Below are 24,178 nucleotides of genomic sequence, written 5' to 3' on the forward strand. Positions count from 1 at the left end.
ACAATCCAAGAAAGAGAATGAGTCGTAAGTTGTCTTATATGACTATAGTTTCGCCAGAAATTTAAGTAAGCGCTGCAAAGCACAAAGCGAAATAGAAGTCAGTGTATTAAAGAAGGGCAAAGCTTAATTATGTATTTTTAGATCATTATTCTGACAAAAACATTGATTGAAGAGGTGACAATAAGCTGGTCCTAAACATTTGACACTTGACCGAAACTGGAATTGATTATAGTCACACAAACTCAAGAAAAGCAGAGCGGAGCCTATTACATAATCTCGCAATAAAGTTTCATAAAAGCTTGGATCTGATTATAAAGACCACGATCGGAATATCGCTAGTTCCCTAAGATTTTAAACTCGCACTCGCAGAGTCAAGCTCAGACCATAAACGTGGGTTGAATTATTATGTATTCATAAATAATGAAGGAGTTAAAGGAGACCGTATACAGGATGTTATGGTAAGCTGGAAAACTCGCTCCCACGAAAAGTACGCATCGAACAATAAAAGTTTTATGTCTTATTGTTTTCTGCTAATGGGCAGTAACGTTTGATATAATTAAGCTAAAAAATACTTTTTTACTTCTTTTGAATTTGCAAATTTCGAGGTATGTTTTCAACGTGTACCAAGCGTTCAGGCCATCGTCAAAAACAACTAAAACAGCACTATCGTAAAGAAATGCTGTGCACGTGCAGATATGTAGCGTTCAAAAATTTACTCGATTTGTAGCCTTTCATACTCAGTTTTGGTTTCCCTATCAAAAAGCGTCTCCGTGCCGGCGGTCCCTGCTGCCCCGTGGCCAAAGCGCGCAAGTAATGCGCACCGCCGGGCGTTTTCGCTTGGCTAAGGTGAATCCAAGTATCAAATCTTATCCTTGCATGCAGAGTCCCTGGAGCAGCGCAGAGCACTATTTCTACGCCTCGCGCCGCACTTCCTTCGCTCACTCTTTCGAGGGAATCGAAGGGATACTCGCGCCATTTGGCCACTCGGAGCAGAACCATTGGAGCAAATATGCGCTTTTGGAGTGTAGACGGCCGGTCTAGCCATGGACGGCCGTCTGCTTGGCAGGCGGAGCGAAAGATCTTAGAGGGCCTAGGGAAAGTCGAGGCTTCCAGAACGACAGCAAGAGCTGACCCTTTCGCCCTACACTCCAAAGACCACATCGCAAAACCAAGCCACCGTCGTCAGGCATTCCAGAACAACTTCGTTTCATCTAAGCACACCTTCCACACCAAATTTACAAAGGACCAGACTCGCTCACCCCTGCCCCAAGAGCGGTGTATACCAGTGTTGCGGAGTTGCCACTCCGGAGTTGGAATGATTCCCGGAATCATTCCGCATTTTCACGACACCGGAATGGAATGGGAATGGAATGGCGGTAACGTTGAAGGGAATGGAATGGGAATGGAATTAGGTGCCTTTTATCCGGAATCGAATGGAAATAGAATGGGCACGGTTCTTCTTTTTTTTTTTTTAGTGTTTACGGTCAGCTAAACCGAGTCAGTCAGTGAGTCAGTTTCCTCAGAAATAAAATGAGCGGGAAACTGCTAGCCCGCGAGGAGCCCTAACAGACTTATACACCAAAAAAATGCAATACAAAAAACAAGCGTCAAAGCAAAGAGCAAAGGGGGAGAAGGGGGTAACGTGGCGCCTTTCACGGACGCGCAGGCGTCGGGCTTAGATGGCGTTACACGAGAGCGAAACAAGAAACCAAGCACCAAGCAAAAGAAAAGGGAGCGGCAAAGAAAGAAACCGCCATGCACAAAACCTCATCGTCCTTCTTGTCATGCTTTTTTGTTGTTGTTGCGACGGTTTGTAGAATGCACGCGCGCGCACGGACTGAGAGCTTGGAGCGGAAGCGACTTATAACTCGCAGAGCTCTGGTAACTCGTTGACTCGGGCGCCGTCGAAAGATGATCCGGTATTGTTTTCTTATAGTTCGAGGCGCGTTGATTAGCAGGCAGCCAACCCTGCTGCCTTCCACGTTCATTCGTGCGCACTCCTTTGAAGTGCGAAATGTGGGTTTGCTTCGGCATTAAAACAAAGCGAGATTCACTTCCCTCTTCTCCTCTTGCGCTTTGCTCCGAGGCTTGTTTTTTTGTACTGCATTTGTAGTGCAAGTCCGCCTATTACTTCGTCTTTGTTCCGATGCTTGTTTTTCGTGTTATATATTTTAGTGGGTTGGGGTTACAAGCAAGCTAGCGGATTCCCGCTCATTTCCTTTGACTTTAGACTCTGCATACTTCGTTTCACCTTGCGATGGACCGCTGCGGACGCTACGAGTCACCCTAGGCAATTCAGCACCGTGAGCGGGACCGCAGAATCACGCGACACGCAGGAAGCACTGGATTGGTTTCGATGGCTCTAGTGCTGTCTGTTGAGGTCCATCGTAAGGTGAAGTAGACTATCATCACCGCTCTTGGTGTGACCGAACTGACTAGGCCTACAGAAAGACCGTCCCGCGCCAGACGAGGCGCGACTGTTGCTGTGAGGGCAACTGAGAAGGAGAGCTGGGTGCTGGCTGCTATTGAGGTTTTGGCTTCCGCGCGTCTTGGCTGTCCGGTCTGCATTCGTGCTCCTTGTCCTGGACCCTATTCGAGGCGGTGAGAAGTCAGTTGGACGGTGTTGATGAGGAAATACGGGGAATGTCAATTTGAACGGTGCGGTATTACCCTGTTAATTGTATCTTGATGTGAAGAGCTTTGTCAACGCTGACATCCCGACCCGTCGCCACAACGCGAACAACCGACACCGAGGTAGAAGAATGAATCGGTTGGTACCGTCTGCTGCCTGAACCCGCCACTCGATCTGCGCGAAGAGGAACATCACAATTCGGAGAAGAAGAAAAGATAAATACAGATCGAGTCATAGCATCGTAGAAGACATTTTTCGACATTAGTCGCGAAGAAAGTAAAGAAGCTGCACGCTGAAAGTTGTGCAACGAAACCATACACGGTGCAGTCGGCGTATATCATCAAACTTTATGCGCCATCTGAAGAGGAAACACGAGAATGAGTATGCGAAGGGTGGAAAAGGGCAGGCGAACCACCCAAAATTTGAATTGAATATGATAAGAAATATCGAGATTCGTAAAGCAAGCGTGAACTTATGCGTTTTAAAACAGGTTTCGTGACATGGTCTATAAGGTCCCTCGTGCTGCACCGCAGAGGTTGCATTTTGTCAGAGGACGTCCTCTTGCCGCTGTGCATGGAGTCGCTTCCAGCAGTGTACTAGCCGTGTTGCTGTATTTGAAGAATACAGTAATATAGCTTATTCCTGCGCCACGCACAAACTGGATATTTTTATGGTCTTACCAAACAAACACGCTGGCCGCGTATGTCTTAAAAGTCAAATGCAAAAAAGTAAAAAAAAAGGAAAATGAGTGGATTGAAGTTTTGCTGTTTGTTGCGAGCCACGTGGTCGCGAGACAAGCATCGACATATCAAGGGGCTTTCTCAATGTTTGCAGTGCATTGTAAATAAACACTTTCTGCCACCAGCGGTCCGCTTAGTAAAAATCAGTGCTTTTTTGAGAAATTTAGCATTTTTTTTGCAATGGTCTCTGCATTTGATAATGTCAACTTCATGCTGCTTATGCCGGCAACAAAATGTAGCTGTCAAGTGCCAATATTTACGTTTAGGAATTAAAGGAATGAAATGGAACGATTCAGCCATTCCAGGAGTGGGAATGGGCTCAGTGTCTCCATTCCTAGGAATTGAAAGGAATTGAATTATCGAAAACTCTAATTCCCCGGAATGGAATTGGAATGGAATGGGGGTGCCCATTCCGCAACACTGGTGTATACCACTCCATCCCTCACACCTACTGGTCTTGTAACCAGACATATAAAAGTTACTAAAACAAGTAACTAAGTCCTTTTAGTCGTTACTCGTTCAAAAAGTAATAACTATGTAGGCTACTGTTTACTCATATTAAAAAGGAATGCGTTGCTTCTTAATATGAAACGCAACTAAATGTGTTGTTTCACTGTAGTAGTAGCCGCCTTCCGATGTTCACTGACTGAATTGCCACATCGCGCAATATGTGGCTTGGAAGAATCAACTGGAAATTAGCGCTGTCGTGGTTGTAAGCGCCTGTTCTGCATGTGCGTAAAACAGAAACATTAAGAAAAAACATTATCTACTGACTTCGATGTGCTAGCTGGTTGCTGAAATTATCTTTTTTTTTTATGTTTTAGCCCAGAAAGATCCATACTTGAAACGTTCGTGCTTAGATACTTACGAAATTGGATAATTTGTGTCATATGCGTTTCCCTCCAAAAGTAATTGAATACCGTGAATCGTAACTGTCTCAAAAAGTGACTAAAAACGGAATAGTTGTACTTTCTTTCGAAAAGTAACTAAGTGGTTACGTAGTTTTTGATAAAAGTAGTTGAATACAAGTAACGTGTAAGCTTGCAAACGCATTATGTACACGTTTGCCTGTAAAGCAACCTTCCTCCCATTTCCCCCACACCCTTTCGTGGGAGGAATGGCTGGCCCACCCTCAGGCAGCGACACACCCACCGCACTTCAAGCCCTCGCTGAATCCATCCGCAATACTTGAGCCGGACGGGCCGTCCGAACCGGGACGTAGTTCTTAAACACAATCAACATTTGCTCTTTTTTAACGCGGTAGTGCTAAAGAGCTCGTGCCTCAGAAAAGCCGGCATCGGTGGCGTTTTGACGGGAAAATCCGAACTGGTCAATAGGGTCATGACGTCATAGGTACATGACCTCGCCTGCCGATTTCAAACAACCCACAACGCTTATGTGAAACTAGACGTCACTTGTTGAATGAAAGGGATTAAAACGGCACGTAATGCGAATTAAAGGTCGTCGCTTGTCTCGAATGATATCCCTTTTTAAATTAATTCATTTGCTTTAAAGAAACAAATTGAAGAATGTTTGGCGAGATTTGTAGCCATGACCCTTCGGTTGCGAGCCAGACATGCTACTAGCTAGGCCCCACAGAGACGCTTCTCTTTTTTTCTAATTGCCGACCGGGTACGGCAGAGACACTTGCACGGCTTGGGACGAGCGGAAGGTTATTTGTTTAGCTATCGCGTTCCACTCATAAATGCGAAGGTTAAGCGTTCTCCAAATTTTCGTTTAGCTTATATACCCTTGATTCCTTCAGTAAGGCTTTTGAGGTGTAGGAGATGGTCTTCCACATAAGGTGTCCGGAGCAAAAGGCTTGCGTTGGACCTTAAAGACAGTGAACAGATCAGACAGGAAACTTATAATTTTCAAAATGTATAAAATCAGTAGCAGACACATACGAATAAAGGACGGATGACTGGGAGAATACACGAAGACTTCGGCAGCTCAATTCGGGGCCTTAGCTTCCGTCAGAGATTGGCTCGTACCTGTCTGGCGGTATCGAATCAAAGACTCATCTCTCTGTCTCGTTCGTGCTCTTATGAGCTCCCTCCTGTCTCTCTTTCACGTTTCCCCGTGAGGGTGGACGTTCTCATACGGCGCTGAGGCCTAGCTGGCACAAAACTGTGGCAGGCGTAGGAGACACAGACGGCTCTGACCTCCGGACATTACAAATCACCCCTGGGGTACGACTTTGCTGACCGCGAGAGCCAGAGCGAGAGATCTAATTGGCTTCTCGCGAAGCGGGCAAAGGCAGCGTTCGATTAGAGATTTTACACGTTACTGGAACGAAGTAATTAAATATTGTTACTTGTTACTCACTCAAAAAAATAATTAAGTACATTTCTCGTTGCTGGGATTCCACAGGAATGCGTGACGTGAGTTTGAAGATAACGCGTAATTTTCTCGTTACTTTGGATGCATTATTTTTATGGAGCAATAGTGGGAGTGACACGCTCGACAAACTCAAGAGATTGCCCGCTCAGTCAACAAAAAATAGGTGCGATCGAAAGGGTGGGCAGACGCCACGGTAGATGTTTTGAAGCTTACAGAGGCTGTTAAAACGTAAAATATCCCGTGCTGTCGAGAAAGGTGGCTTCCATTGGCTTCCATCTGTCTACCCACTTATCTCCAAGCTTAAAGTCAGAAATGCTTGCCAAATAGAAACTTTTCTGCTTTGTTATAATGCTAAGGTGAAGTTTGATTACTTTACAGAAGATGAGGGTCCACCGCATGGATCGTTATTGTCTCATTCCTCTACAACAAGACATCATAGCGTTCGTTTACACGGATGACATATACTTCTTACCGGCCGATGTCGATAATAAGACAGTTCATTACGTATTACATAAGTACATCAAGAACGCTCGTCTGTACAAGGCTCAAAGCGGGTTTCCTTTATAGTCTTCATTTAATGTCGTAGTGCAAACAAGTTGGATCTTATTAACGACCTTTTAGTTCGGCCTGAGGGTTGTTTTTTTCGTAAATATTGGCGTACACTAAAAACGTACGAACGCGAAACTGCGACCACATGAGTCACTCAAAGCATTATCGGATAACTATCACAATGTAAGAGGTCTCCGTACAAAAGCCGATAAGTTCGTCGAAGGGGCTGTGCTTTCAGATGCTGGGGTATTTGGGAAACCTGGCTCACGTGCGATATCTCATCATCCGAATACTTTTCTGACAACTACTGCACGTAGAGACAGCAACTATAGAGGTACTGGTCAGAAGTACCGTGGGGGTGCATGCGCAAAAATATTACGGCACTTCGACGTTCGGATCTTGAAAGTTACGAAAAATGCGTATGGCTTGCGGTGAAAACGGGAGGACCAAAAAATCTTATAATTGGGAATTATAATTTACCGCCGTCTCTCCATTTTTCAAGCATTTGGACAAGTTTTAGATGCCTTATCGAACTAACTTGACCCTACTAACTTTAATATCGTTCTTCTCACCGATTTCAGCGTGCCTGGAAACTGGTGGAGCAGCGATTCTTCAGCCGTCAGCTCTCAAAAGGCAATCAGCTTTTAATTTTTTTTAATTACGATGATCTATATCGCGTTGGGGTTCGTCTAAATGAATGGGGTAATGCTTTAAACGTTTTTTTTTTTTTTTGGAAATCTCGAAACTTATGATGTCGCTGGTGTCAGTAGTCCAGTTGTTCCAGTTGATGTGTGGCATGTCCCATTTTCTATTTTCTGTAAAGTGCAGGTTGTACCTGTCAACAGCATAAGCATATGTAGGTTCGATTATGCCAATGGGTCTAATCTCGACCTGTACCGTTTTTATGCAATGCACGCTTGGGATGACGTGCTTCGCTTAGGTTCCGTCGACGAAGCCGTCGCTGCTTTAACGGAGGTAGTGCTGAGCAAAATGCAAAGCTTTGAACCAAAAGAACAAACTCACCGATTCAACAAATACCCCCCTTGGTTTTCTCACAAACTGAAACGTTTCATGCACAATAAATCGCACTTGCATCGTCTATACCGCTCTACGAATATCGACGAAGTTTATGCCAGGTTCAAGATATGCAGAGCTACTGTTAAGGACTCTGTACAACTGTGATAAAACATCTATCAAAATCCACGTTGAAGGCAACATTTCTAAGCGTCCCCGGGATTTTTGGCGTCAAGTTAAAAAGCGCACGTCCAATAGGCAGGTACTGACGTCACTGAAGATAAATGGAAAATATTCCACCGACCCTAAAACTGTGTGCGATCTCTTCGCAGATCATTTTTTTTCACCTACTTATTGTTCACTGTTGGTAGCTCAGACGTCTTACATGCTATTCAAGACCACGTTCCACCTCGTCTTCTGAGTCTTGACGACGTTATAGGATCGATTCGTTAGCTACCATTTAAAAAGTCATACAGCCTTGATGGCATACTAAACTTTATCGTTAAAGAGTGCGTCAACATTCTAGCTCCGGTACTTCAACACATAATTAATTTGTCACTGAAGCAATCAGTTTTCCCGCTTGCCTGGAAAAACGGCTTAGTTATTCCACTTTTTTAAGCCTGGTAACAGAACAAATGTTCGGAACTATAGACCCATATCTTTGATTGCTGTTTTTTTTTTTTTTTTTTAGGTGCTCGAAAATATAGTCTAGAAAGATTTGACACATTATTTCAGGCGCGTAATACCTGATACGCAACACGGTTTCATGAGTGTTCGTTCTGGTGAGACGAATCTTGTGTTTCTTAATTGATGTTGCCCCCACGGTTTTTTCTCCAGGAAAATGGGATGCTGTGTATTTCGACTGTAGTAAGGCATTCGATCATGTAAATCATAAGCTATTGTTACATAAACGGTCTGTGTGCGGGCTAAGTGATGATTATTGTTTTTGGTTCAACAGTTATCTTTCTGGAAGAGCGAATAGTGTCAGGTATGCTCATGCAAAGTCACACATCTTTTCTGTACCATCTGGAGTACCCCAGGGTTCCAACCTTGGACCTCTTCGTTTTCATGTTATCGTCAAGGACATCCAAGACGTCGTTCATCAACACGTCTCTTGCCGTTTGCAGACTATCTCGAAATCTACAAAAACTTATTGATATTAAGTGAATATATTCAACTTCAAGAAGATGTTAACGCCATGTGTCAGTAGTGTCTGGACAATGGTCTTACATTCAACTTTGATAAAATCAATGTTATATCTTTTACGCCTAACACTGATCCTACTTATTGTGTGTACCACTCAGAAATAGCGACAATTAACCATGTAGTGTGTGCAAAAGACCTTGGAGTTTTTCTTTACTCCGAACTTACTTTCATCAACCCGCACGTGTCGCGTGTTGTAAGCTCTTGTTTTAGACTTTTCAGTGTAATCTCACGATTTATCAAAAGTTGTCCGAGTGTATATCTTTTATTTATGCTTTACCATAGCATAGATCTCCCAAAACATGATTTTGTCCAAGGATCTGGAACAGTCTTAGTATGACTGCTTCAAAAAATCTAGAACGTATACATAAAAGGGTTGCTGGATTTTGTCAAAGTAGATGTTCACACGACTCATAAGTAAACCTTGAAGTACTAAAATCATTACAGACATTTGAACTTGCAACAAGACGGTGTTCGCGAGACCTTGTGTTTTAGTTTAAGTGTATGTACTGTTACTTCGATATTAGCTCATTAGTCTCATCTGTGCATTAGCACATACCTTGAAGACATGTTTGAAATCACCGCACGGTCCACGCTGACCCCACAAAATTTATGTCACGATCCGGTCGCATTCAAAGGTATTTAAACCATCTAGACTCATCAGATATAGGCACTTTCAATATATATTTGTGCCGATTTAAGAAGTGCTTGCGCCATGTATGTAATTGCTGAGTATTTTGTACTCAGCAATTATACTCAGCAGTAAAATACTGCTGAGTATTTTGTTTTACTTTGATGGCATTTCTTACCTTTCTTGTTTTTTTATTATTTTTATTCTTGTTTACTACTAACGAGTGCATCAGTGCTTAGGCTTCGGCTGTTACTGGTCACAATAAATAAAAATATTATTATTATTATAAATATTTATATTATTGTTATTTGAAGCTGCAAAGGCCAGAAGGTGTCACTGTAGGAAAGCGGTAAAGGTTCAGATTCGAAAGCGATTGCGTTTTTCGCTGGGGTGTTTGTTCAACGTTGTGTTTTCTTGTCTTTGTGCATTCATTTTGCGCTCTATATGTTTTAAGTGGGCACGAACCAACTAGCTCAAACCAAAATTAATAACAGTGTCACTGTGAGTAGCAGCTATCGCCATAACGCACGACAAAGCTGCCATTTGGTGAGTCTAATGCACAACCGATCATGACCTGATATACTACGGGTGTCTGAGGATCGCCTATTTTAGTCCTGTCGCGTGCTCCTTAACCTTGAGCTGTGTCAGGATCTGCGGCTTTATCTATGTGCATGCAGCGCCTTCTTCATTCCGCGCGGGCCATCAGAGAGGAAAGTAAACAAAGTAAACGTGTACTGAACCAATATTTTCGGTGAAAATTGTTGGTCGTATAGTGCATTTATGGCACACCAATTAGTTATAAGTTACGTAGTCTTGTGCGAGGTCGTTTCCAAAATGTATTAAATCGAAATTTAAGTGTTGTACGCAACCCCTGGTGCGTATTTTTGGTGGCTCGCTTTTTGATGTTAGGTCAGTTGCACGGCCAGGCAGGCCGGTTTGGCAGGCGCTTTACCCGGTCTAGACTAAGTGGCGCAAACGGCCGCCCGTTGCAAAGGGCATAGGAGCTAGTAAATTATTCATTTGGTATCTGGCAACCTCGACCCGTTCCGCGCTCGTCAAGCGTGCTCGTACCTGCTCGTACCTCGAGCTTGGACCTCGGTCGTGCTTGGCGACGTGAGACAACAGCAGAGCCGTTTATACCGAGAGAGCTTGGGCAATGGGCGGAGCTTGTTTCCCGCTAAAACCAGCGAATTTCGCGAGAGCACAAAAATGTCATTACTTCTTTGTATTGTTTATTCTTGAGGAATCGCAGAGAGGTCCTATGAAACAGAGCCACAAAATGGCGGATGGAAGTTGTCATCCCCTGCTGTCAGACTACGCTGCTGTGGTTGCCAGGTTGTCAGAACCTCCTGGAAAGGGGCATTGACACGTCAAACACATATATCTTTTTCTTTATTATACGAAACGATTGAAAACGATGCCTGGACATTAACCTCGCAATTCGGAAGTTGGGAATTCAGTATTTGTGATGTAAAAAAAAAAAAAACAATTTCCAAATACCGAATTTAAAGTTCCCGCGCGGTCCGCGCCCGTGCAGTGATTTCAAATATTGAGCGGCCCTGCGAGTCGACGTTAGGGAGATCTTGTAGATCGTTTTCGCTGTCCGGCAACTCCCTCCGCAACCCGCTGCGAACCCCAAACCCTACAGTCAAGGCCATCGGCGCACAGGCGCAGTAGCGGCTTCTTCGTTGTGGAGGGCTTAGCGGAGGGGGAAACGCCGGTCTAAAAAAACTCCCTAATAGGGAGTTTTCGTAGACCGCGTTGCCCCCTCCGCTAAGCGTCCCGCAACGAAGAAGTTGCTACTGCGCCTGCGCGCTGATAGCTTTGACTGTGGAGTTCCCGCTATCGTAGCGGGTTGCGGAGGGCCTTGCGGGACGGCGAAAACGATCTACGAAAACTCCCTATTCTTTCACGCCTCCGCTCCGAACCGCCGTTGCCACCGCGACCCGAAGCGAGGAGGTGAGGAGCGAGAGAGAAGGGCGCCGGCGTACCGGGAAAAATCGGTTTGCCCCGTGCGTGCCGTGCCGCCTGCCTATCGCTGCTAGCAGACGGCGCTTGACGTCTCGTATAGTTCTGCATGAAAGGCTGCTCCGGCGGAGTCACAACCGAAGCTACAGCCTACAATACACAGACACCCAACCCAGTTTTTTCGACCGTTTGACGATTTCATTTTCCAAGTCTGAAAGGTCGTCGGTACCTAAAAAAGACCACTTCGTCCGATTCCCCGACTCTCCGATCATTCTCTGCTATATGCGTCGAGCACCGCCATGTTTTCCGAGGGAAGATATAAATCCAGGAGGCCGCATCACGCCGGACTCCGATCTTTTGTATTTAAAAAAGAAGGGCCGAAATACGTTCGCAATTCCGTTAGAAAAACAGGTTTTACGATTGCCGTTATTAAATGTTATAGAAATGTCGTCTACAAAGCTTCTAAATTTCATATATTTGACGTCACAAATCAAATGAAGCGAAGAGGGGAGGAGCGGGAGAGAAAAACGCCAAAAATAAAGAGGCGCGCGCGCGCCTAAGGAAGTGGTTTTTTTTTTTTTTTTTGCGACGCGGTAATTTTTGCGTATCTAGGACTACAACTTGCATCGTTTTAGACAATAAAAAAATACGACCTTTGGGGGGTGCAGTTCCTCTTTACGAAGGCCAAACTCTCTTAGTATTAACGGCTGTGGCAGCGGCGGCAGCGAAATGCCCTGTGATGAGGTGCGCAAGCGTTTGCGTAACGTGCTGCCGTGCACCTGCGACCCGTCCGCATCGTCGTCGTGGCCATCGTCGCCGCAGCGCAGGTTCAGAACGATGCTTGATGGCAACTTCCTGTGGCATTTCAGGAGAAGCGAACACCGCCCGTGCAAAGCTCTGATCGGTGCTCAAGGTCCGCAAGCGCACGGGTACCCATAGATGTGGTTTCGCTGCCTGCGAGGAATGCGCGCAGATGCACCTTCAACGCTCATTCCACACAATCAGAATGGTTGTTTTATAAAGACAATATATGGGAGCCAGTTCTGAACATGCGCTGCAAACGACGTCCATGAATATGGCGCCCCGTAATAGCATTACGTCAGCTCCTCCACGGCTACTCCCAGAAGGCCTCGCTCACACCGTCTGCTTCCGGCTGACGGTTCGCCCGATCGGCGCGAGCAAAGAACTTCGTTGAAAGAAATACAATAATCCGATCATTATCCATCTGTATGAATCACATATTTGTATACTGTACTAATTCGTGAAGCTCGCTCGGGAATTATTTTTGAAACTTCACATTTCGGTTCAGTGTGAGCAACGGAGCAACTAACCCCTTTAGGGAAGAGAAGTTCCTTGTGTCGGTGCTTTCATGTGCACGCAACGTGTTGCTGCTTGATGCCAGATCTGCATTTAGGCGGAGGTCGATCGAATTGCAGATAGTTTGCAAAGAGGTAGAAGGGAAGGTGTCTTACCGGACTGGCCTCGAGGAATTTCGCTGTGCCGTTCAACAGGCTTGCTTCACGAAATTATAAAAAACCAACGACTTTTTCTGGTAATACCGTAAATTCCTTATTGTTCTGAGATTAAAGGCCCGTTCACATTGTGCCATTTCTTACGTTAAGTCGCGTTACGAACTCTAAAGGCTTATTCACACTGTCCTATTTTTTTACGTTAAGTTACTAAATATTACGTTCAAGTCACCGGTACCTCCGTGCTTCATATTAAGCGAGGCTACCAGTTCAAGGAGAAAGCATGACAGGCGACATTCGAGACACGGATGTTCCGACGACTTATATGCAGACATATACAAGTTACTAAAAAAAAGTAATTAAGTTAAGTTACTGAGTATTGAACTCAAAAGTATTTTTGAGTAGGGTAGAAATTACTGAAATAAAAAGTATTTGAGAAACTTATTAATTACCGTAAAAAAGTAGCGAATTACTTTAAAGTGACTTTTGAAGTTACTCTTATGTCTTTTTTATGGTAAAAAGTATATAGCTTCTGATCCGTTAGCGAAATTGTGCTACCCAAACATGTATCGGCTTGTTTTTTCCAAGAAATGCTTTTATTTGTTTATTTATTCCTATTTTTAGTGATCCATCAACAGTTTAACGCCTCCTTAGCAGTGCACTTATCAATGAGTCAATTAGTAGTAAAATCTTAAACAGGATAAAAGCGAAACGTTAGGAAAAAACAATAACCTCAACACTCTTTCGAAATTTACGCTCTTCATCAAAAATATCAAGACTAGCATTCCCACAAATATGCTCTAAATTGTTATAAGTCAGTTGTAGGCGTGTCACAGGTGCAGCATGGTAGAAATCGGTAGGGTGAAACAAAGTATAAAGTTTACAAGACTTACGAGGAACGTGCAAGTAGATGAGATTGAGTAGCTCTGGGGAATCAATTATACCATTTACACTCTTAGCTGGTTCTGCTTCTGCGTGCCTAATTGTTTTGTACTTTCTTGTTTGTTTGGTCAGTGATGTACTGAAAATGTGTCATTTCTACTTTGAGGCTTAGCACCGCCTGAGCTTGATTGTTTTTATAGTGTTTGCTTGTTTACAGTGTTGCGTAAAGGACACCTAAAAAGTACATGAAGTAAAGTACCAAGTAAATGAGAGGTTATGTACTTCAAGTAAAGTAGTAGGTACATCAGGTGCAATGTACTTGAAGTAGCTTACTATAATACAATATACTTCAAGGTAACGTACAAGTACTTTTAACACAATCTGTCACGGTGCCCTTTCATTCCCTATACAGTGTTTTTAACTGGTATGCATTTCTGCAGGGGTAATCGGAGGTGCATCAGTTTTTTACGGAAATGGCAGCAAATATTGTATAAAGTGAAGTCGCCGCAGAGTAGTTGTTCTACTCTAGCTGACGAGCTATTTGACACAATCAACTTATAATGCACTTATATGAGTCGGTCTTATAGCCGCCATTACTTACTCGGAGAAATGACCAGGTGATATCTGGGCCGGTTTTCTAGAAGCGATGGTAAACCCATTTTGGTAAACCACGGTGCCTAGGAAGGAAAAAGTACCTAGGTACTGTAATAAACGGCTGGATATAGAACAATCATAATTATTTCTGACTGGGCAGTAAGATGCGCCATCTATCGGTGAAACAAGCCAGTCATTTTGTTTATCCTTTTTTCCGCTGGTTGTTATCGATCTAGTATGGTATTTTACGTGAAAATATAGTAGTGTTGTCCTTGAAGACCACTTTATTTGCTTCAGATGGTACGAAGAAATGTTTGCTACTATGCTAGAGTTTGTCGACGAATATTCGAAAATGTAAGAAACATTTCCTTCAATATGTTTCGCCATAAACAACGCATAACTTTCCCGTGTGCCTTCCAGTCTGGCAAGGCCGGTGCTGTAGTCTCGTTTTTGTTCCTTGTGACGCACGTTTCTGCGATTCCTGCTGATCTCCGCTGTTTGCCCCCTCTTCCGTTTGCCCAACCGATCCACCGGTGTAAGCTTCTCGTCACCGTTGAATTGCTGGTCACCGGGGATATGTAGAAACCTCGATGCTGTCGGCATACTGTCGGCGCACTGCGAACAAAAAAACAGTACAATGTCCCAGCCGTTCACCGGGAACGAAGACTTTATCGAGGATAACCCCCTTTCTCTGCAAAGTAATTGCTACTCACGAGTCGGCGTGCATAGTGTAACAAATTAAACGTGTTAGTATAAATATAGACAACACTCGTCCGCAAAACATTTTTTTACTCACCATAAAAACACTTCCAAGGCTTAAGCACCGTCATATGTCTTGGATCCCGGACTGCTGAAGAGTGATGCGTTCGCGGAATGCTGCCGTCGGTAGTTTAGTAGTCCCTCTGAACTACCGCTTTGCTTGACGTGCTAATAAGCTGATGGTGCGTCATTAATATTACAGCTGGATCGAAATGAATGATCAGAAGAACCAAGCAGAACTATTAACCCTCAATAAGCGACGTCGCGGCCATTTTGCTTGTAGGTACTGCTCCTCCCTCGGTGGCCCTGCTCTCCCAGTCACGTGACCTAAAATTCCCTCTTCTAGGGACAATAGTTAACTTTAAACCACGGTTCGCTTTCGAGAAAACGGGCCCTGGTCATTTCTCAGACGACGATACGCCATTTTTTTTTTCAAATTTAGGGAATGTTCATTGCAGTCGGGAGTTCACTCGCAAAGTACAAGTACATGCGCAGAGAATGTACTTCATGTAGAGTCCAAGCTTTCTAAACAGTAGTACTTTAAGTACCATGTACTTAGAGTACATCCTAACACTGCTTGTTTATTATTTTTATATAAAAACGCTGGGAGAATTACTAAGGTCTCTGGAACGACCTTCGAATCTTTTAAGATCTGCATATTTTGAGCTTTGGGAGGGAAGGCAACGCAAAAAGGTCCCCATTGCGTTGACCTTTAACACCCGATTCTTTGAGTACAGCACAAACTACGGGAGCGCCAAATGAGCTTCAGAGCAGGTGCTGAATTTTGTTGCCTGCTTTGAGTGAGGATGCAGTGTCTGCACCTCCTGCTGTGGGCGAGAGTTTCTGCGTTCGGTAAAAGCGGAGACCAGCCCCTTCCTCAAATGGGTCAAGTCTCCTTGAGCGTCGGGACACCAAGAAACGCCAGTCTTCAACGCTAATCCCGCAGTCACTCGGCCTCTCTTGCGTCGTGTCTTGCTTCCTCCCCACGCTTCGTAGCAGTGTTGTTGCAGTGGGTGGGGGGGGGGGGGGGGGGGCTCTAAAAACTTTGGGGGGTTTCGGACTCTCCAAACCATTTTCTCCCCCCCCGTTTCCTACGCGACATGCTTCCCCCTCTTTGCAAATATCAGCTGATCTTCCAATATCTTATCTTTTTTGTACAGGAATGTTTGCTGATAGGCAAAACAAACACGAAAATTCGAAAGTAATTTGTAATTTGAGTAGAAGTTACCTAGAAAAAGTAATTAAAGTAAACTAATAATTACCGAAATACAAATGTAATTGAAGGTTACTAAACTACTCAGAAAAGTAGTTAAACTACAGAAACTTGAGTACAGTAGTTGAACTACGTACAAGTCTGCTTATATGTAACGTAACTTAACGTAAGAAAATGGGGCAGTGTGAAGGGTGTTTTAGTATATCGTTTTCCAAGGCCCGCTACGGCTACGGGCGCGCGCTTCGGAGCATGCATCGAAGTGGCAGAGCGAGCTCCCGCTACAAATAGCGTGGCCTGAAAACACGATCTACTAAAACTCTCTAATGAGCCTTTACGACAACCTACGACCACCTGTGACCATGGCAACCAGCGACGCAACGCGAGTCGTAACGTAATGCAAGGGGTTGGGCTTGGCTCATATTTTCTTCAGAATTCTTACGACCGCCTACGTTCAACCAATCGGAACTCGCGGAAGCGAAGCTCCTGCGCATGCGCGCTACGCTCGGAAGCCCGGCGACCCGGCGCTGCTCTCCAAAATAAGGTACACTCTAAAAAAAAAGGTAGTCATAGGTGACTACCTTTGGGGTGGTAAAACGTTGTCCCAAATATAACGACCCCTAGGTAAAAATGACGACTCCACAAGTAGACAAAAAGCAGGTAGTAAAATTTGACTACCCCCAAAAGCAACATGGCGGACGGTTAGCGAGGCTCGGATTCCCCGGTAAGGCCTAGCGAACAGCACGGCTTTTCGGCCGAGTTAGAGAATAGGGCGCATACGCCTATTCGACGTCTTCCAGGCGCCACCAGACACTCTAAACGTCCGTCCTTAGACACCGGTACCGTACCTATTACCGGGGAGGACGGCAGCGTGTTTGCCGGAATCGTCGCGATTGCACCCGACGGCATCTCGCTAGATTGACTGTATTTTTACCGCCGGCGGAGAACGCTCAAAAAAGAAATCGTAACGCGAGGAATGGGTATGCTGACTTTATTGAAGACAACGTATGCTTATCGTTTGCGGCGATGAATCGCTGGGCACCTTCGTCGACACGACGGGAGGCGTTCAACTCGCACCAACGCCCCGCTTTCTTTCTTTTTCTTTTTTTTCTCCTATCTCTTCTTGTTTGGGCCTACCTCAACCGACGCGGTTATCCATTGCTGCCTGCACTTCGCAGGTCTTCGACACAGAACAATAATTTAGGTGGCCGAGTGAAACAATTATTGCGATTGTTTTCAATCTGAGAGGCACTTAGGGAGCCCAAGGAGCCCAGTGGACCGCAGAGCCTGGACGGCTGGACCGTAGCCAGCTGTTTGTAGTCAAAAGCTACAGGACTTCGCAACACTTAGCTTATTAAATCAGGCGGCAGCTTGCGCCACCTAGGAGGTGTAATAGTAACCGCTAGATGCACAAAAAAAAAAGCTCATTCACTAACTCTCCTGAACTACGTACGTACTGCACCTATGACAACTCATGCGCCAACAAACACCAACCACGATACCGAACACTGTTACGGGCACATACATATGAACAGTACAACAAGGCACAAGCAACTGCAACACAACACAACACCACCGCGACTCTCTACTCTGACCACCCTACCGACCCGATTCGTATATATGCCCTACCCGGTTCTGACAAAGATTAGGCAAGTGAGTGCCACTGTTTAGTTGATGAATACAAAAAGTATCTGCAAGTATTATTAGTATACAGTTGTTCTGAGTATTTAGATTGGCCGGCTAGACACCTCTCTTAATCTAACGCTTTGAAAGGCAACATGATATGAAAGTAATTGGCTAAAGTAACACCACATGGCATGCTCCCGATCAGTTTCGGTTTCAGATTCACGCAGTGATAAGCGTACTAATGCCATGTTGCCCCATGCTCGTTTCGCGCGTGTAATAGCAGAAAAGGTTACAATAATATCTGCATTCCTAGTCAGTAATCGGCTAAAGGTAACATAATTCTTAGTCTTGTGTTGTTAAATACCCCACAAAGACCAGCGTATCATATTCGCTACGTGGAGTTTGATAACTCAAAAAGTGACACTAAATTGCGTGAAGCTGAGACCATAACGTTATTATTGTAATAACTCAATGGCTAAGACCCAAGCCTGCAGTATTGGTTTTGATACGCTGACAGAGTTTTCCGATTTGGGTAGTTCAGCAAGGCCCCGCCAGGCTGCCGCTGGCAGCTAGAGCAAGGTGGTCGCACGCAGCAGCTCGCTCGGAGTCGAAGGCATACCGTCGGCGTCATTTTACTCAAAAAACAGTAAGCCGTCCACTTTTTTTTTTTTTTTTTTTTTTTGCTCGGAAAGTGTTGCGCAACCACATTATTCCGTTCGATCTTGTTTTTGAGTCCCGTCCGCTTAGTAACATTGCTTCAAATTTCTGCGTATCATTTTCGATACAGTGGGTCGTAATTGATGGCACAATTTTTGTACCAATTCTGATACGTTTTCTTGGTAAAGCTTTAAATGGTACGCGTTTTAACCGTATTTTTTTGTTGACTTTTTCCTTCTAATTTTAGGTTCCTAAGTTAGGAACATATTGAACAACATCGTCGCCGGCGAAGATGTCAGCGATTTTAGTGATCTGTCGGAAAGTGACGAAAATTAGTTCCCCCGCCGCGGCTGAGCCCTCTGAGACAAGTGATGATGAAGAAACCGCAGAAAATTCCTTCGGATCATCTGTAGCTTCGTCTTCTCGTCCATACAACAAATGGCGAAAGGAATTGCTCCAAAACAGTCATGCTGAATTTTCCAAAGTATTCTTTGAGCCGGATGCCATAGATTCACCACTGTTCTTTTTCCGCCAGTTTCTAAGTACTGATATGCTCACTACGCTAGTGGAGCAAACAAATGTGTAGAGTACGCAGAAATACGGCAGCTCCGTGACACAACTCTGCAAGAGCTGGAGCAGTATATCAGAATATACCTGAAAATGGGGCTTACAAAATGCCGAACGTCATGTGCTACTGCGAGAATGGGACAAGGTATTCTCCTATCGCTGACAAGAGGTCGAGAAATCATTTCTTGAAGCTGATTCAATGCATGCATGTTGTAAACAACATGGAAACCACCAAAGAAGCAAAGGAGGACAAGTTGTGGAAGATTCGTCCTTGGATTTTATTATTCCAGCACAACCTCTAGAGCATTGAACAAGAAGAGTTCAATGCGGTGGATGAGATAATGGTGTTATTTACAGGAAGGAGCTCGCTAAAACAGTACATCCCAAACAAACCGACGCCGTGGGGTTTCACGCTTTGGGGACGGGCAGGCACAACCGGTGTCCTTTACCAGTTCGAGGTATACCAAGGCCACTCCAAAGAAAACTACATTTTTGGACTTGGAGTGATACTGTCCTGAGCATCTGCTCTGAAATACGTTCAAATGAAGACTTCAAGGCTGCAGCTGACAATTCCTTTAGCTCTTTGAACCTTGTTGAAGGGCTAACGAGAGGAATACAGTACGTTGGAACTCTGAGGCAAAATCGGCTGAGAGACTGCAAACTCCAGGATGAGAAGACTCTGAGAAAAGTTGGCCAAGGCTCACATGATTACAGAGTTGACAATGACAAAAGAATTGTGGTAGTTCGCTGGTTTGACAGGAAAGCTGTCACCCTAGTGTCAAACTTCGTCTCTGTTGAGTCAATTCAGCAAGTCAAACGGTATGACCGGAAGACCAAACTCCACATTGACATCACACGCCCGGCAATTGTTGGTATGTACAACAGTTTTAGGGGGGGGGGATCGACCAGCATAATTATCAGGTGTGGCTGTACAAATACACCATTCGGTCGAGGCGCTGGTACACATACCTCATATATCATGCTATCTTCATCTGTGTCGGGAATGCGTGGAATATTCACAGGCGCCAAAGCCATCAGCTGAAGGAGCGGCCACTCAAGCTGAGAACCTTCATTGCCAGTTTATCAGAAAGCCCAATCTCTACTGGAAATGCGCCAAGAGGACGGCCGGTCAGTCTTCCTTCGCCTCCGATGAAGAAGAGGAAGTTCACGCCAAGTCATCCCCAAGATGACGTTCGAAAAAACGGGGTTGGGCATCTTCCAACTATGGCGAGCAACCGACTTCGATGCCGGAACTGTGTGCCCAGCGTGAACACATTTAGCACGGTTGTGTGCGCGAAATGCAATGTAACTCCGAGTCTGAGCAAGCGACGCAACTGTTTCTTTGAATACCACAAGCCACGAGACTGCAGCTGGCAAGGACGTAGCAGAAAAGCCTAGTGTATCATATTTGATATGTTCAATATTTTTTACTGGTTCGAAATTTCATTGTTCTTTTTGTGTGAATGTACTTACCTTAGCCATAAATAAAGGCACACAAGTTTCTAAAATTTTAATTTGCCTAGAAATATTTTGGGCTTAAATTTCTCAAGCGCTTTCCCGTGTTGATCGTCTGACCGATGAGTCGCTCTACTCGCTCCACTTTAGAATCCCCTAAATTATACTCGTGTGAAAAAAAAAGGATTGGAGTACCTGTAAAAGAAACAAAAACAACTAGCATAGCCAAGGTTTCTTTCTTTTTTTTTGTGCTGCTTTTGGGGAACATGTACACCGATATCAAATTATTTTAAATCTTTCAGTTTTCTGGTGACAACAAAAGGGTGGTACTTTTCAAGTATGGGGACACTTGACATAAGCAGTGTATTAAGCTCAAAACATTAGGACATTACAACCAAAACTATACTGTGTATATATATATAAAGTGGCTATAATGAAGACAAAGTGCTCAGGTGGCAATTGTTTGTATTCTTTTATTTTCCAAACCTGATTATACAATTTTATATTGAAAATATTTTCCTCTAAAAAATAAATAAAACTCATAAAACAACCTTGTAGGTACTTTTGACACATTGTGGACATGGAAATCTGAAAAGGGGTCTTTTTCCAGCACCAGACTATCGAACTATAATAGTTATAGTAATGATACTTTCAAAAGCCAGAAACAACCCTTTGAATATGAAACAAACCAGAAAACTTACATGGAAACAGGGAACATTTAACCAAAAAACAATGTTATGTATGCATTACAAACATATTAAGTCATCAAAATATGCAACATCACAGTCATTTCACCATTCTAAAAAAAAATACCTGAAAATATGTATAACAAAAAAAGGGATATGATTTACACCAAGCAAGATACTGGGCCATAAAACCAAAGTTTCAACAATAAAAGAAAGTATGAGTGGGTACCCAAAAATAACCGGAATGAATTTCAGGAAGCCGGGCATTCGTAGTACCAGCATCCACCTCTTGCAGCACCCATCCCGAGTTAGTTTGCCGACCGGCGTGTCTGCTAAGGATCTAGCGGCATGTTGTGAATTTTTTCCCCAAGCGCTTCAAAATCATTCCATGTTTTTTGCAATGTCTGACTTGAAGGACCTTCCACATCCATAAAATGATTTCCTTTCAAGACTTTGCATACGGGTGAACAGAAAAAAGTCACACGGGGCGAGGTCCTGAGAATATGGGAGGTTCAGAAGCGGTGTCATGCCAGGACAGTGTCTGGTGAGGCATTGTTGTGATGGAACTATCATTCCACCTTTCCCTGATATTAGGGGCATTTCTGCCTTACTGAGTTTCGCAAGTGTCGCAAAATTCCCCGGTAAAACACTTGGTTAACATATTCACCAAGAGGAACAAACTCTGAGTGATCAATGCCCAAATATTTTTGTGTTCTTCTTCAGTTGAGGAGGTTAAAGGTCGCCCAGAACGAGGTTGCTTATCGATCAAAAAATCACCAGTCAAAGCGAGAAAACCACTTGCAATTTCTTATTAGCATCTTCCTTGTAAGCTCTCTGAAGCATTACAAGAATTTCTGGTACAGTTTTACCTAAAGCAATAATTCACAGCCCCATGTTGTTCTTTCATATCAGACATTGAAAAAAAAAAGATTTTGAAGTGCTTGGAAAAAATATTTGCAGCAGACAATGCCAGTCGGCAAACTCGCTCGGAAGGGGTGCTGCAAAGCGCTGCTAGCGGCAGAAGCTGGTACTACAAACAGCCCGCCTTTCAGAAATTCATTCCGGTCACCATAGCATCCACCTGGAACGAATCACTGCACCAAAAACTTTCGATATATGCCATGTTTAAAAAAAAAAAGATGGCAACCAGTCAAAGAGACTCAATAGACCTTATGAAAAATTGTTTGGTGATCTGACAACACTGAGAGCGTTGCCATTTTAATGTTGGCAAGCGTCGTCGGTACGAAAGCACGGTGGAGGCATCAGAGAGAGCCGTACGGGCAGTGTACGATAGCACAGTAGCTGTTTTCCGCCTTCTGACCATGAAATGTGGACAAACAGTTTAAGCAACCTACCGCAACTGTCTGATGAAGCTCTGGAGGCCTGTGCACGCTGGCAACAACCTCGTCGAAGCAGTGGAGCAAGTCCTTCGCCTTTGCTGTACAAGCTTACACACTGCGGGTTGTCGCCAGCGTGTGCACAGGCCTCCGAAAGTTTCATCAGACAGTTGCGGTAGGTTGTTTAAACTGTTCGTCCCGTTCTATGATCAGAAGGCGGAAAACACAGCTGCCGTGCCATCACACACTGCCCTCCACCGCAGTGTTGCCAGATGGAGAAAAAAAAAGTCAGCAGATTGATCCCCAAAAAGTCAGTAGATTTGCACAAAAATCAGTAGATTCCACGAAATATGTGTTTTGCCATGTTTTGCTATCTCCATTAATACACACTTCGAAGAAATAATATAGAGTAACAAATAACATGGTAATAAACACAAATAAAAATTAAAAAAAAACAAGACCAGTTCTCGAGTAACTTTATATGAAGGACAAATTAAAATGGCTCCATAAATGTTTTGGTTTTAGTCATTATTGACTGTTTCGAGCATTATTCTTTGAAATCGAGACTGAGGGCACTTTTGGGATCACAGATGAAGGCGATAGTGCGACGTTCACCTGTCGATATTATTGAAACGAAACCGAAACAAGACGCTCCGGCAAGTGCGCGCGAACATGTCCAATGGAAGTCCTCTGCATGCTGCCATCTTTCCTTACTGGGCTGTGGAAGGTTTTTGAAGCAATGCTTTTGGTCCGGAGCACTGTTGAGGCTACGCGTCGTCTGCTACGGGCTTATTTCTTTTTCGCCTGACCCAAAGTTTGCGTTCAAACGTGGAGAAACTTCATTCGTTAGCTTTTTAAGCCACCGAGGAATAGGATTATGTCATTTTCTTGCCACAGCCTGCCAAATAAAAAAAAAATAACTGAAATTTGGATGTCGATCCCATGCATTCCGCCGAATGAATGCATGAAAATTGCGGCTCTCTCCGCTCAACTCAAAGCTATTCTAGTAGATTGTATAGGAGCAGCCGAGAGTTCAGGCGCATGCGCAAACACCTCTCGCTCTGCGCCGCGGGCTGATTGGCTCACTCGGGAGAGGGTCGTTACGGCGAGATCATAGGCTAGCCAAACTCTCTCAATATATGGCTCTGGCCCGGATGTCACCGTCGAACCTGCCCAACCTGACGAACCTGCTCTGGGTGAATAGATGAATATAAGGCTACGTCACTCGAATAGGACGGGCTTCTGGGCCATCTAGCCAGTGCTTCGCTTTTAATTCTGGGACATTATAAGTTTCCTTTGATGGGCGACACTGGGAACTGAAGGGGCCACATAATAAATTTTTAATATGTTTACTAAAAAAAAGTCAGTAGATTTTCTTGTTTTTCAGTGAATCAGTAGACCCGGAACGAAATCAGTAGATCTACTGATAAATCAGTAGACCTGGCAACACTGCTCCACCGTGCTTCAGTACCGACAACGCTTGCTAACATTAAAATAGTGGCGCTCTCAGTGTTGTCAGACTACCAAGCGATTTCGCATAAGCTTAATTGAGATGAGGCAATTTTCTCTGTAACATCAAGCAACATCAGCCACAGTGTGTGCCCAAATAATGGCAGACTTCGATAATTGGTGCTACAGCTACCATACTCCGTTCACATCTAAGCTGAGACTGTGGTGGAAGCTACATCCTCGTTAGACCAGTCATACGCCTCTCTTTTGCCACATCATCACGCTCCCGGCCATACCCACGCGCAAAGAGTTGGGTCAGGTGATAAAAGCAGTGATGTGATTGGTCATAGCCATTTTGGAGCAGCTGTTTGAGCAGCGAAAAGTTCATTTTGGAGAAGCAAAAAGAG

Source organism: Ixodes scapularis, unplaced genomic scaffold (genome assembly GCF_016920785.2).
Source record: "Ixodes scapularis isolate PalLabHiFi unplaced genomic scaffold, ASM1692078v2 PGA_scaffold13__105_contigs__length_92229423, whole genome shotgun sequence".
Lineage (NCBI taxonomy): Eukaryota > Metazoa > Arthropoda > Arachnida > Ixodida > Ixodidae > Ixodes > Ixodes scapularis.